This window comes from Patagioenas fasciata, chromosome 1, assembly GCF_037038585.1.
Source record: "Patagioenas fasciata isolate bPatFas1 chromosome 1, bPatFas1.hap1, whole genome shotgun sequence".
Lineage (NCBI taxonomy): Eukaryota > Metazoa > Chordata > Aves > Columbiformes > Columbidae > Patagioenas > Patagioenas fasciata.
The window spans coordinates 50678419-50691988 of record NC_092520.1 but is presented as its reverse complement, the minus strand read 5'-3'; the positions used below and the strand labels follow the sequence as shown (position 1 = coordinate 50691988).

Here is a 13570-nt window from a genome sequence, read left to right as displayed (position 1 = left end):
GAGACTAATAGTGAGGGAAAAATGTAACGTATTGCAGAAGAATCATACAAGACTTAGTGACTATGCAAAAAAAAAAAAACAAAAGACTAATAGGTCTACCGTATGGTGTTGCAGACAAAAAAAAAATCACTACGGCATCATAAAAATCCCTAGTATGCCTTAGTATCATTGTTGAATGACTAAGTAATTTGGGATTCTTGCTTGAGGCTAAGAACGTTTGGACGTGAGATATGATGGAAGCCTATAAGGTCATGAATGGCAGAGTCTAATTTCCCAGTTAAATAAATGTAAAACATCAAATAGAGATGGCAGTTTCAAAACAAGCAAAAAAGAAGCAACTCTTTAGCTAACCTAGAACTCCATGATACAGGTTTTTAAGTATTTTTAAAGCACTGAGACTCAATGGAAGACCAAACAGCAATACAGAAGGCAAATCCTTAGAAATCTGTTAAATATGAAGTCACAATTTTGAGCTTTGAAAGTATGAGACAGACATAATCTTGTAGGCTGAGATGATATGCTTGGAAACTGCTTGTTCTCTTTTTGCATTCTTCACTAGGCTTCTATGTTTAACTGCTATCAGAAATAAGATCATGAGCTAAATGTACTTCAGTGTGATGGAATATAGGCCTCTTACATTCTTATGCCTGGTAGTGTTTCAGTTAAATCAAATAAAGATGGCCAGGGTTTGATGTATGATCTACCTAGACAGTGTAAGGAGTTGCCTAAAGATGATTAAAAGACTTTTAAATTATTGAAAAATATATATTTTAATTAGACAATAAGGCTAGTTATATTTTCAGGTGCAAAAGCTCTGTTATTTAAGAACTCAAGTTATTGGAAAGGTTTATACACAACTGTCACGGAGGCACCCCGAGGCTAATTTAAGGGACAACAGGGTCCAAAACAACTTTTATTAAACCGGTGAGAAACAGGGTATTAGCACTCCAAAAGTGACTTAAATATAGGTTCGGGTATCAGTTGAGGAAAATTATTAAGGGGCGGTAACTAGTACAACAGGTGGTCCACAGAGTGCATGCACGTGGCTTCACCCAAAACAATGCCGGGACCACCCCCGAGTCCCAGAGGAGTACACACTTGCCTGAACACGGTGCAGGATTATTCTTAAAGATACAGGTAAAGCGTACGCTCACGATTCTGCGAGGGTAAATTTATAATACACTCGCAATTCTGCAAGGGTTAATTTACTTACACGTGCGAATGTGCACGGAATACTACACGTGCTTATGTGGAAGCACGGGAGGAAAATACACTCGCGATTGTGCGAGGATAAATTTATAATTTAAAGTATGCGTGCAAATGTGCACGGAATAAAGTTACACTCGCGATTGTGCGAGGAAATAATTTAAAGTACACGTGTAAATGTGCACGGAATATAAATACACTCGCGATTGTGCGAGGAAATAATTTTATACATGCTTGTATTAAGCCCAGGAAGTTACACGTGCATATGTGCACAGAAAGGATAAATATACTCGCAATCCTGCGAGGGGTTTTACTCACACCCGTGGCGGCAAGGCAAGCGGGGTCTCCATCCTGGGGAGGGGGGCTCTCGGCGGCAGCATCTTCAGCTCGCAGCTCCGAGAGACCGGAGACAATGGGCCCAGTCTCGATGAGCGAGTCCCGTTTTTATGCTGGCTGATCAGACCTGACTGTAGGCATTCTAGAAGCTTCTCTGCACCCCCACACCGTGTCTGGGGTGCCCCTGAAGCCTCCAAACATCCCCCACACTGGTCACAGGTGCCCAGCGGCTCACTGGCGCCTCGGCACTCCCTTCTCCTAATGGCCCTGGCCAGGGTGCTCTGGGCCAAACAAAAGAAGCTGTTAGCCTCAAGTAGCAGAGAGAGGGAGATGTGCTTACTCCCTCCATACTGAAGGAGCGGGGCGGAGAGAGGGGGTTTGCATTGTGCCACAACAATTCTTCACTCTGTCCTTCCTTCCAACCAGCCAATTTAGCAACCTCTGTACAACCTTCTTTGATGGAATTTTTTCTTTCTGCTGCCTCTAAGCCTGTCATACAACTCCATGATCCTCTTCCCAATGTCTTAATCTCTGCATACATTGTAAATTCCTGGGGATATGCTATAATCCTATGCTACATCTAATATTTTGCAGTCTCCTGGAATAACAGCCATCCTTGTAGAAGGATCAATATACCCAGCTTGACAAAAAGTTCCACATAATCCAATCACTTCAATTATTAATGGAACTTGGAAAAAACAAATCACCTGCCTTTTACAGCTCCGAAGGATGAAAACATTTGAAATAAAAAATAGTAATGAAAGTGAACTTTTTTTGATGCCTTTTTTTTTTCCTGAACACTGACATTATTCTACAGAAGAATATTGTTGATAGTTTAATCTTCCTATTTTTTTTTGTCTCCACTCGTGTACTGTGAGTCTTCATACAGAAAAAGTGTAATAAAAATTAGCACTTTGATACATGAAAGAAGGGAAGAAAGTCCACAAAGTAAATTATCAGCAGAATTAGACAACACTGCCTTTTAATAGACTTTAGAGTGTTTCAATTAATTTTGGATATCATATAATAGATATAGTGAAAGTCTGGAGTTATCTAATGATAATACTCAAATGGAAAGAAAAAAAGAAAAAAGAAAAGGAAAGAAGGAAAGAAAAATGGTCTTTATCTATCCAAACAATGTGCAAAAGGATATGGTACTGATAAGGTATTAAAAATAATAAAAAACCTTTATATATGTTTTGTAAAACTGTTTAAACTTCAAAGACTTTACTCAAAGTGGAAATACTCACATTTCATAAGTCTCCTCGATTTTGCAGCAAGGAAAAGAAAGTATCAGCAGCTACACAGTAATGATAAGGCTGGTATGGGAATACAGTGATTTTGGAGACACTTCGAATAGCTCTTTTTTGAGTGAGATTTGTTTATAGCTTAAAGAACAGATACATCCAAAAAAGGTCACTATCAGATGTTCAAGTCATGTTTAAAAGAGCTATAACTGAATCACATGAAATGATCATTGCCTCTAAAGACATATTGGAAATACAGGGTCTGTTCCTTTAGTTTGAGACAGTATTTGTTATTTTAAAGTAAAATAAACATAAAAAAGGAAATAAAGTTCCAGTAGCCACTGAAATGAAAGCTGTTCATATTAGGTAACTAGTTAGACAGGGAAGTATGTAGGTAGATGCAAATCTTGTGTTAAGTTTAGCTGTAAATAAAGTACAGCAATTATATTTTAAAATCATGCAAATTGGGTCAAAGGATTAAAAAAATGGGACAAATACAGTTTATAATTCTGGTACAGATCTAAGTGAGACAGTCATGATTTGTCCTGGACTTTCCTTTAACAGAAGAAAGATAGAAAATTTACTTTCTGGGATAGGTTTGGTTTTGGTGGTTTTTTTTGTTTGTTTGGTTGGTTGGTTGGTTGTTTTTTGTTTTTGTTGTTTGTTTGTTGTGTTTTGTTTTGTTTTTAGTATCTGTTGTTTGTGGTATTCTCCAGAATTCTAACTTTTGTGAAGATCCCAAGGAGTACTGGACTTAACTAGAAATCCAGCATTCTGCTTAGACTGGAGGACTACTTTTGATCAAGCAATTAGTTATTATATGTTCTTCATGTCTTTGTCATCATGGAATTTGAAGCTGTCAGTGGCTTCAGGGTGGGGTTTTTTCACCTGTACAATGCCACAGGAAGGAGTATAAATAAAGCTTATCTACTTCACTTATTCTACTAGTATAAAAAAAAATGTCTTTTCATCTCTCCTTCATTACATGAAAGGATTTTTCCCTCCACCTTCCATTTTTTCCTGTGTCTACAATGGTAACTTTTGATACTATTAGTGTTTCGGTGATTGCAAAACAAATTTACAATACAGTCTGAGTGAGAACAATTGAAGCATGACATACTCTCTTTATATCTGAACAGATTAATCTGACTATGGTTTTATCTAGCTGAAACACTGTTGCTGCTTTTGCTACAGCAGTTTATTTTGTATGCTGTGCTGAATGTGTATTGTATCTAAACTGTTCCGGTTCTGACTGAATAGAGGAAACCTTGATTACAAAACTATTGCTAGTAGTGCCTGTTTGGATAGAAAGACTACGTACATAGACATAGTAGAGCTCTCACAGTGCAGTGTGCTATTACATCCAGGGCTATTCTCTCTGGAAATTATTAGCTGCACTCTTATGTATTTCATGCTGTAGCTGTTCATTGATTGTTCTTCCTACTTCGGATGTGTCAGATAGAAGTGAAGGTTCCTAAATACGGCATAATTTTGAGTGTGGTTTCTATCAGAATGATATCCACCTCATTAATCCTGCAGAAGAAACAGAACCATCTCTAATTTTTACTTACTTTTAAAATTATTTTTATTTATTTGTTTGTTTGTTTATTTGTTTATTTTCCAGACAGCACTTCAAGAGAATGTGGAAATTCACTTCCCAATGTTTTTGCTGGTTCCTATTTCAACTTTCTTTCTATAGGTCACTCTTTTGGACAACTTTTAGCATGTTTGAAGATACTGCAAGAATAGGTTATACACAGTTTCGGAGCACAAAGCAATTATTTATCAGCTGCTACAAACAATATCTTGCTAAGATTAACGAACTACTACAGTGATCATCAGTCAACTGCATAGGGAAAAGTGAGCTTTTGTTGTGTTTTGGACTGGAATGACCCTTGATATTGCTGAGTTGCTGTCTTTTTATTGATCTGTTTTCTGGAGAGAGGACTGGATAGGATTTTGGAGTCAGTATTTTTCTTCAGCTGAATAACAGTCCTGGGTATCCAAACTGCTGTAATTATTCAGTTGCCCAAAGATGGGTACCTAATGCTCTGTGAGGTGTCCTAGCATATCCACCTGCTTTCTGGGTATCAGTCAATATGGGTGCCACCTCCTGTGTATTCTGTGACACATCTGACTGTTCTCTGTAGATTGTTTGAATGCTAAAGGCCTCGCAAGTATCTCTGGACTTTACTCAGAGTTTGAACACTTCACTCATATTTAGCCACCTGCACTTAGGCACTTGAATTAAAGTGTCTAGAATCTGCAACCGAATCCCACCCTTATACTTTTTTTTTGGTACCCTTTAGATGAATCCTATTCTCAGTCACAGAATTATATTGTAAACATTTCTTTAAATAATATCCTGAGAGAGTTTTCTTCATCCCATATATTTTATGTGCGACAATGAGAAATTTATGTTCTTTGTTGTTTGTTTTTTTTTTTCTGTCAAGAGCATAGAGTTTAGTTTAAACTTTTGGCACTGCAGCACAGCAACCCCATGGTGCTGATTTAATGAAAAATGGGACATATCCTAATAACTCCTTCCTGTCTTCTTCAACCAGTTGTTAATTGAGGTACCTATGCACCCTGAAGCATAGGAGCTGAAGCAGGAGCTGTGATCAACAGGCACATTTAAATTAAACATAGACTTATAAATGTATATTATTAATGATCACTTTTAAAATACTCTGTAGTTCCCTCAAATACATTTGGTTTGTATTGGTAACAAATTTGCAGACTATCTATCTGGTGGCAAGCTATGTAGAACAATGTTTAATTCTTGTTCATTTATAAATAAGTCCTAATTCTCCATGTAGTTGCAATATAAAGAAAAAAAAATCCTAGGAACTTTCTTTCAGATCATCTTAAATGAAATTGCGTAAAAACAACAACAACAAAACCAAACAAACAAACACACACACCTTTACGTTCTTTCTAATACCAATTTAGACAAACTTTCATATTTATTATAGAGGTATAACATGAATCTGCGAAAGAGCAATGTAGGACATCAGGCTGCCTAGAAAGGTTGTGGAGTTTCCTTCTCTGGAGACATTCAAAACCCACCTGGACACATTCCTGTGCAGCTTGCTCTAGGTCAGGGGTGTCAAACTGATTTTCACCGGAGGCCACATCAGCCTCATGGTTGCATTCAAAGAGATTTTAGGATTGTAGAGATGTAACTATTCCTACAACTGCAAGGCTGATGTAGCTCCCAGTGAAAATGAGTTTGACACCTCTGCTTTGGGTGAACTTGCTTTAGCAGATAGGTTGGTCTAGATTATCTCCAGAGGTCACTTCCAGCCCCAGCTATTCTGTTATTATGTGGGATTCTGTGAACATCAAGGATATGACTTCATAGAAAATCTTAAACTAATGAATATAAAATAGGAAAAGAGATACTACTTGTTTGGTTGTTTGTTTTAAATTATTATTTCAGAGGACTGTAGTGCAAACATTTCTCATGTTAAGAATAGATGCATGCTATTAGTGTTAATTGGTTCCACAAGAGTCTCACAGATATTTTAGGTCTGCTTACTCAAATTTTGCATCAGTCATCATATTCTGAAGTAATTTTAGATTTTCTAAAATTCTGCCAAAACTTTTATTTGAATATAATAAAAATTCCTGTCAATTTGCTTCTATCATGAGTCTATATCACATTCTTCTAATATTTTTGATTTCTTGAAGAATTAAACACTGTGGCAGTTTCAGCAGACTGACTAGAAAAGTGCTGAAAATGAAGGATAACACTCACAACAACAATTTTCAGTCTGCAAAAAGCCCTGTCCCTGTTACTTTCCATGTCAAGTGCATGAGCTGCAAAGACCTATCTTTTGTCTGCTCAGTTGTGGGAGAGGAAGTGACAACTGCAGCATTTTCTCATAACAGTGTCAGAAGCAAAGTCAGTAAGAAAGAAAATGAAGAGGAAACAAAATCCCTCACAATGTGTACTTCATTGAAGAGAAACAGAACAAGAAAACATCTCTGCAGTGACAGCAAACACATGAAAACAACAACAGAAGAAAATACAAATAAGGCAAGGCAAAACAGAAAATGAACCATAAAAGAGTATCACTGGGTGATGTGATATATAAGCACCTAGAAAAAGAAGTGCTTCTGGAAACTAGGGAAAAGTTTGGGAAAATTAAAGCTACTGGAAGTTTAGATCAAGATCTACGCAGAGAGGGAGGGAGGGTCAGATTCTAAAATAATTCAGTCTTTCACTGAAAAAAAAAAAATAAATCAAACAACATTCACATATATTTCATCATTTTGCATGTCAGCTATTCTGCCTATGGAGTATTTAGGGTTAAGTAACATTTTCTGTGTTGTATTAAAATCTTCATCTCCAAACTGTTTTATTTCTGTGCATTTGCAGAATTCCTTGAAATATTGTATCCAAAACCAGGAACTAATCCAGACCATCAGCATCAACAGAGGCATTTCCATACACTTTAAAAGGTTTTGAGCCCCTCATAAAGCAAAATCTATGCACTGGTACATAGATAATAAAGAATTAAATATCTAAAGCTTCCCTTTAGGAAGCTTCTGAAAGATTTCTGATACTGAAGTAATAGCAACAACCCAATTTCTGATCCTCTCTACCCCCAAAAAAAAGCTTTTGCACAATCTGACTTTTGCTGCTATTTTATACGAAGAGTTACATCCTGCATTAGATTTTAGAATTGGTTCTAGAAAACGGATTCATTTAATATATTCTTCCTATCAGTGACAACCTTTATAGGCCTGGAATCTCTAGCATTTTAGATAAGGGTAAGGATTTGAAGGTGATTTGAAAATGTGTAAAATACAGTGATTAAAGGGATAGGGTAATAGGTAACACAAGGAAACATATTTCTGCCTATTAAGTTAGTAAAGATACAAAATTATCTTTAAAAGTGCTCTTGTCATCTTATCTTTCAGGAAGCTTGTGCTTATGAATTTCATCCTAAATGGCTCTGTTGCAGAATAGCACGTACCTTCAGATGCATCAAAGGAAGAGAAATGTCATGGAGCCTGGTTACTGCTTATTAATAAAGATTGTGAAAATTATTTCTTGTGATTTGGTGAGAATGTTAGCAATCAGATCTACGAAAAAGGAAAATATTAATATATAATGGAAGATAGATGCAAGAGCAAGCTTTTCTTCGCTGAATACAGAGTGCTATCTTGCCATGTTAATGACCTTAATAATGAGGACCAATATTTATTTTAGAAATAATATCCTCCAAAATAAAAAGTTGGTGCATATTCCAGAAATATTCAGAAACGCAGAACTTAAGATACTCTTCTGGGAGAAAGTATGTATTTGTGAGCTTCTGGGTATATTATAAAGTATTTGAATCCCATTCCTCAGATTTACTTTCATAAGAAATTGCCTAAGAAAAAAAAAAAGAGATAAATTTATGCTAATAGCAAATTAATGAGCACGTGTTTATAACTTCTGTTATTTAAAAATTTGGAAATGGTAGAAGAGAAGACCTTTTGAATTTGTGTTTTTTTTTTAATAATAAATCTGTTTCTAGCAAGCAAACCATCTAGTAAGTAGAAACCCTGCAATTTATGGAAGTGGGATTTTTGGACTTATGCTTTATGGTGAAATCATTATTCTTATTTCTGACAAACAAAATTAATTATCAGGATTCATATGCACTGGCACAAACTAGAAGAGAAAATGTATGCAAAAATCATAATATGTCCTAAAATTTATCCTGTTAAAAAATATATTTAAAAACAAACATAGTACATAAATAAGAGCCAATGGCTTGAGAAAGATTTTACCTTAAAGCTCATTTTGAAAACAACTGACAGGTACAGACTTGGAAGAGAAAAAACAGTGCATATTTTAAACAGAAAAATAAAAGTTAAGTTCTGCCTTCTATATGGCAGAAGATAATGTTTCTTCATTAATTATTGGGGCAAAAATCATATTAAAGAATAACATAAATGCTAATTAAATATTATATAATTTTGGTGCATATTCTTTCAATAGACTCAAAAAGTGAAAAACAATCCAAGTTAGAAAGAAAGATGCCATTCTTGTTATACTATTTTGCCCCTTTCTGTTTAGAAGCAATGGTTATGCTGAACATGAGATTGTAGGTAAAACATGATTTAGATCAAAACTATGCTCTGAGGTGTGACATACTTAGATTACAATATGCCATTGTTAGTTTTCTATGTCTCTCATATGGGTTCTGAGTGGAAGCCAAGAAATGTGCCACTGACTGTACATCTGGGAAAGGGAACATGAAGAGCTCATTTCAGGATGGTTAATCTAGAATTGCTTTCAGAGGCTGCCATGAAGAAAAATTCAACAGCCTCCTTTCTATGAAATAATAGGAAGAAGGAGGGAACAGAGACAGACAAGAGCAGCAAACCAGCTCTAATGCTATCAAGTGAATGGAAAATTTCCATCTGACTTAGTTAATTCAAGCTCCAGCCTTCTACAGAAAAATTACTGATGGTTATTTCGATTCTACTGTGAACAACCTGAACTTTGGAATTCCATAAAAGGTATCTGGTGAAAAATACTTGCAAATAAGTGTCATTTGTATCTAAATGTAAACAGAAGCTAAAGAATCAGTGTAGTTGTGTTAGGGTTAAAATACTTCTGATATATAATGATTGAGTAGCATCAGAATTCTACCAAGATTCTTGGAGCATTGATGCAAAATGTGTCAAAAAGTAAGGAATAACTAATGTAAGTAAATAATATAATATTTATTAGAAGTCAGCCTGTACTGCTGAGACTGAATAACTGTTCTTATTTTTGCATTAATGAATGAGATGTTCACTAAGTTATGCTCTGAAGTTTCACAGAATTTTTCAGCTGTCAGGGTATAGTTCATACACCTTACCTGCTGTAAAGCTGAGGGCTAACTCATACAGGATGAAATACTCAGTCATCTTTTTGAAGATTATACGAATTCAAAGTTTGTGCCAGTGAATAAATTAAAAATAGGAAAATAAAAAGAAGAGAGATAAATTAAAATGGTGATTGTACTTAACTAAAATGAAGGAATATGCAGTCTGATACCAATATTAATCTAAAGAAAAAAAATGTATAATTTGCCTGCAAACAAAAAAAAACTTAAATGAATAGTCCTAAGAGACAGCAAAACCTCCATAAATTAGCACATGAGTGATACCTTTCCTCTGTGAAAAATATCAGCCATCGACCTACCCTGATTTCCTGATGCCTGTTGATTTCCAAACTGTGAGTCCAAAGCTATCATCTGCTACGCAGGAAAGGTACCATATAAGTCAACAATACTTTGGCTGAGGCAGCGTCTTCCAGCCCTAACCTACTATAGACTGGAAGCTCTGCACACATCTTCTCTTTCTGAGAAACAGTAACTTCCCCTTCAGTCTGGTGACCATTCTAAATTCAGCCATTTTAATCACTTGCTGTAATGTCTATGAGTATGTGTTGAAAATCAAACTAAAAACTGACAACATAGCATATGATCTTATACAACCATCAAGATCACCAGCTCAAATACCCAGCACTTCCAAAGACACTGGGTTTTGGCTTGTTTTTTGTAGAAACACATTCACGTGAAATGGGTGTCTATCGTTATCTAACCTTTTCACTACAGTAATTCCTAAGGGCTATGTCAAAAAGGAATCCTCAAAATGGAGAAAGAAGCATAAAGGCATTCCTGGCCACCTGTTTAAAGACAAAGTGAATGTGATAATCCTGCCCATATAACAGAATGAGGAAATACAAAAAAACTGCAGGGACTCAATTCTGTACATCCACACAGTTTGCTGCAGTGGTCAGGGGTACCAGTCTGGGCTAAAAGCACCAGGGTCAGGTAACTGAGGATTCAGGTCAATACTGAGACATAAAATTGACATACCTGTTTTTCTTTCTGGAATAGGCACGTATAAGATGAATATTTTCCAGGGAGCATGGGGTAGTGTAGGTATGTTGAGTGGAGTTCATCTAATCACATGTAGGTATTTACAACCTAAGTGTAGACAACACCTGCATCACTCATCCAAATTTCTCTTTAGAGATGGAAACTGACATTTTTGGCCTATTCAGCTCATTCTGTACAATGCCACTTATCTCAGAATAAATTCAACATCTAAACCAGGTCAGAGGAAAAGAACTCTATTTATTTGCATTGATTATAAAAGAGTTCCTACATCAACTACTCTAAACATAGCTGAAATGAATTCTACTCTTTCTGTGAAACAGAAAGTTGAATGGAATTAAACGTTTAGATGTCTATTCCGTGAAACTTAGAAGTAATATATATCTTTATTTTAGCAAGTTTAAAACATGTTTCAAGGAAGTTTCCAAAATATTTATTTTTATATTGTTGTTCTATCTCCATTAGTTTACAACATATCAAAACAAAAGAGAAAAAAAATATAAACATAAAGCCTGAATAATTTCCCTTCAGCTGAATGTAGATGGGTCTAATGCCATCACTTCCAATATTATCACCAGTGACATAAAACTACTTGAGAGAAGAATCAGACCTTTCATTTGATGCATTTGCATAGACCAAATTCACAGCATCTGTAACCAGGCAAGCCTCACTTCCATTATGGTATTGAGCACAAACACTTCAGATTTCAATTTGACACAATCTATCACAAACTCATATTTACAGTATCAGTCCTAAAAGTGATCCATAAGAAAAGCATTATATGGGGACTCAAAAGAAATAAGCTGAATTTCTGAGCTTCTAGCTCTGTGTCACGGAGGCACCCCGAGGCTAATTTAAGGGACAACAGGGTCCAAAACAACTTTTATTAAACCGGTGAGAAACAGGGTTTTAGCACGCCAAAAGTGACTTAAATATAGGTTCGGCTATCAGTTGAGGAAAATTATTAAGGGGCAGCAACTGGTACAACAGGCGGTCCACAGAGTGCATGCACGTGGCTTCACCCAAAACAATGCCGGAACCACCCCCGAGTCCCAGAGGAGTACACATTTGCCTGAACACGGTGCGGGATTATTCTTAAAGAGATACAGGTAAAGCGTACGCTCACGATTCCGCGAGGGTAAATTTATAATACACTCGCAATTGTGCGAGGAAATAATTTAAAGTGCGCGTGCAAATGTGCACGGAATATAAAGTTACACTCGCGATTGTGCGAGGAAATAATTTAAAGTACGCGTGCAAATGTGCACGGAATATAAATACACTCGCGATTGTGCGAGGAAATAATTTTATACGTGCTTGTATTAAGCAGGGGAAGTTACACGTGCAAATGTGCACAGAAAGGATAAATATACTCGCAATCCTGCGAGGGGTTTTACTCACACCCGTGGCGGCAAGGTAAGCGGAGTCTCCATCCTGGGGAGGCGGAGTCTCGGCGGCAGCATCTTCCTCGTGCTCCGAGAGACCGGCGACAATGGGCCCAGTCTCGACGAGAGTCCCGTTTTTATACTGGCTGATCAGACCTGACTGTAGGCATTCTAGAAGCTTCTCTGCACCTCCACACCGTGTCTGGGGTGCCCCTGAAGCCTCCAAACATCCCCCACACTGGTCACAGGTGCCCAGCGGCTCACTGGCGCCTCGGCACTCCCTTCTCCTAATGGCCCTGGCCAGGGTGCTCTGGGCCAAACAAAAGAAGCTGTTAGCTTCAAGTAGCAGAGAGAGGGAGATGTGCTTACTCCCTCCATACTGAAGGAGGCGGGGGGGGGGGGGGGGGGGGGAGAGAGGGGGGTTTGCATTCTGCCACACTCTGATACAGGTTCTCTCTCTAATGTTGAAGAAGCTATCTAATTACTGTGTTTTACAGTTCCCAGCAAAATAAGTGATATTGTCTCCCCCTTCTCTCAATTTTTCTCCATGGGCTTCCTTTAAATAATTTTCTACTATGATAATTATTCAGCTAGATTTTTTGATCTATGATCTTAGTATAAGAACAGAATATTCTAAATTAAACATCCTTTAGATGTATTATCATAAAAATGGTCTTATGAAATGTTTACATTTGTCCTAATTGAAGAAGTTACAGTGATTTATCTACACCAGTATAATTAGGATAATACAAATACTGATTTTCATACATATACAAAACTTTGCATCACAAACTCTATGGAGAAAATATTACATAATGTATAATGTGTTTAGGACAGCAGTAATGTCAAGTGAGAGTGAAATTTCTTTTTATGACTCAAGCAAATGAGTAAGATTTTGATCTTGCAGGGTGTTTGCTTTATGGTGATCTGTAGGACCAGCTGGATATGGAAGGAATATTCATGTACAAAGAATGTTCAAAATTCTAATTTCCCACAGCACAGACTAAAACAAAGACAGACAGGTGGTTTTTGTTTGTTTATTTTTCCTTCAGAGAGCTAATTTTCTTTGCACAGAAACCAAAAACCTTCATTGTTTTCTGACTTACATTCCGTTATGTACCATTACTACTCTAAACTGACCGAGATTAACTATCTTTGTATCCTTAGCTGGAGTCCATATGCTTCATAAAGTAATTTACTTCAGTGTGATCTCACCATGGTTTACATTAGGACACATCATCTCACAGTTATTACTGGCTTAGTCTATTTATTTAAAAGACAAGTAAGTCGTCAAGACAATCTTACTCCCTTAAAATACACTCCTCAGTTGCCTGCAGCTATATTTCAGGTGCTCAGATTAACAGTGTAGCTGGTTTTGGCCTTTGTATTTCAATTGCCCTTCTGCACCTACAAGTGTATTCCTTCATAACAGAGAGAGACTTTGGAAAGCAGCATGCTTTGAATTGACAGCAACTGCGCAAGGAGTGTATTCTGTTCCAGTGTT

The 13570-nt window shown here is 36.7% G+C and overlaps 1 long non-coding RNA gene across 3 annotated transcripts in view; it reads right to left on the bottom strand.

Annotated features, from left to right (window-relative positions):
• The window catches only part of LOC139827592 (uncharacterized), a 69815-nt gene extending 57426 nt beyond the window's left edge, over positions 1–12389 (bottom strand). For all 3 annotated transcript variants that reach the window (XR_011738408.1, XR_011738404.1, XR_011738405.1), the window contains exons 1-2: positions 12083–12389; positions 10661–10771 (exon numbers count right to left, since the gene is read on the bottom strand). This is a non-coding gene — a long non-coding RNA (uncharacterized lncRNA). The remainder of the gene's footprint in view (positions 1–10660; positions 10772–12082) is intronic.
• Between the last annotated feature and the right edge of the window lie 1181 nt (positions 12390–13570).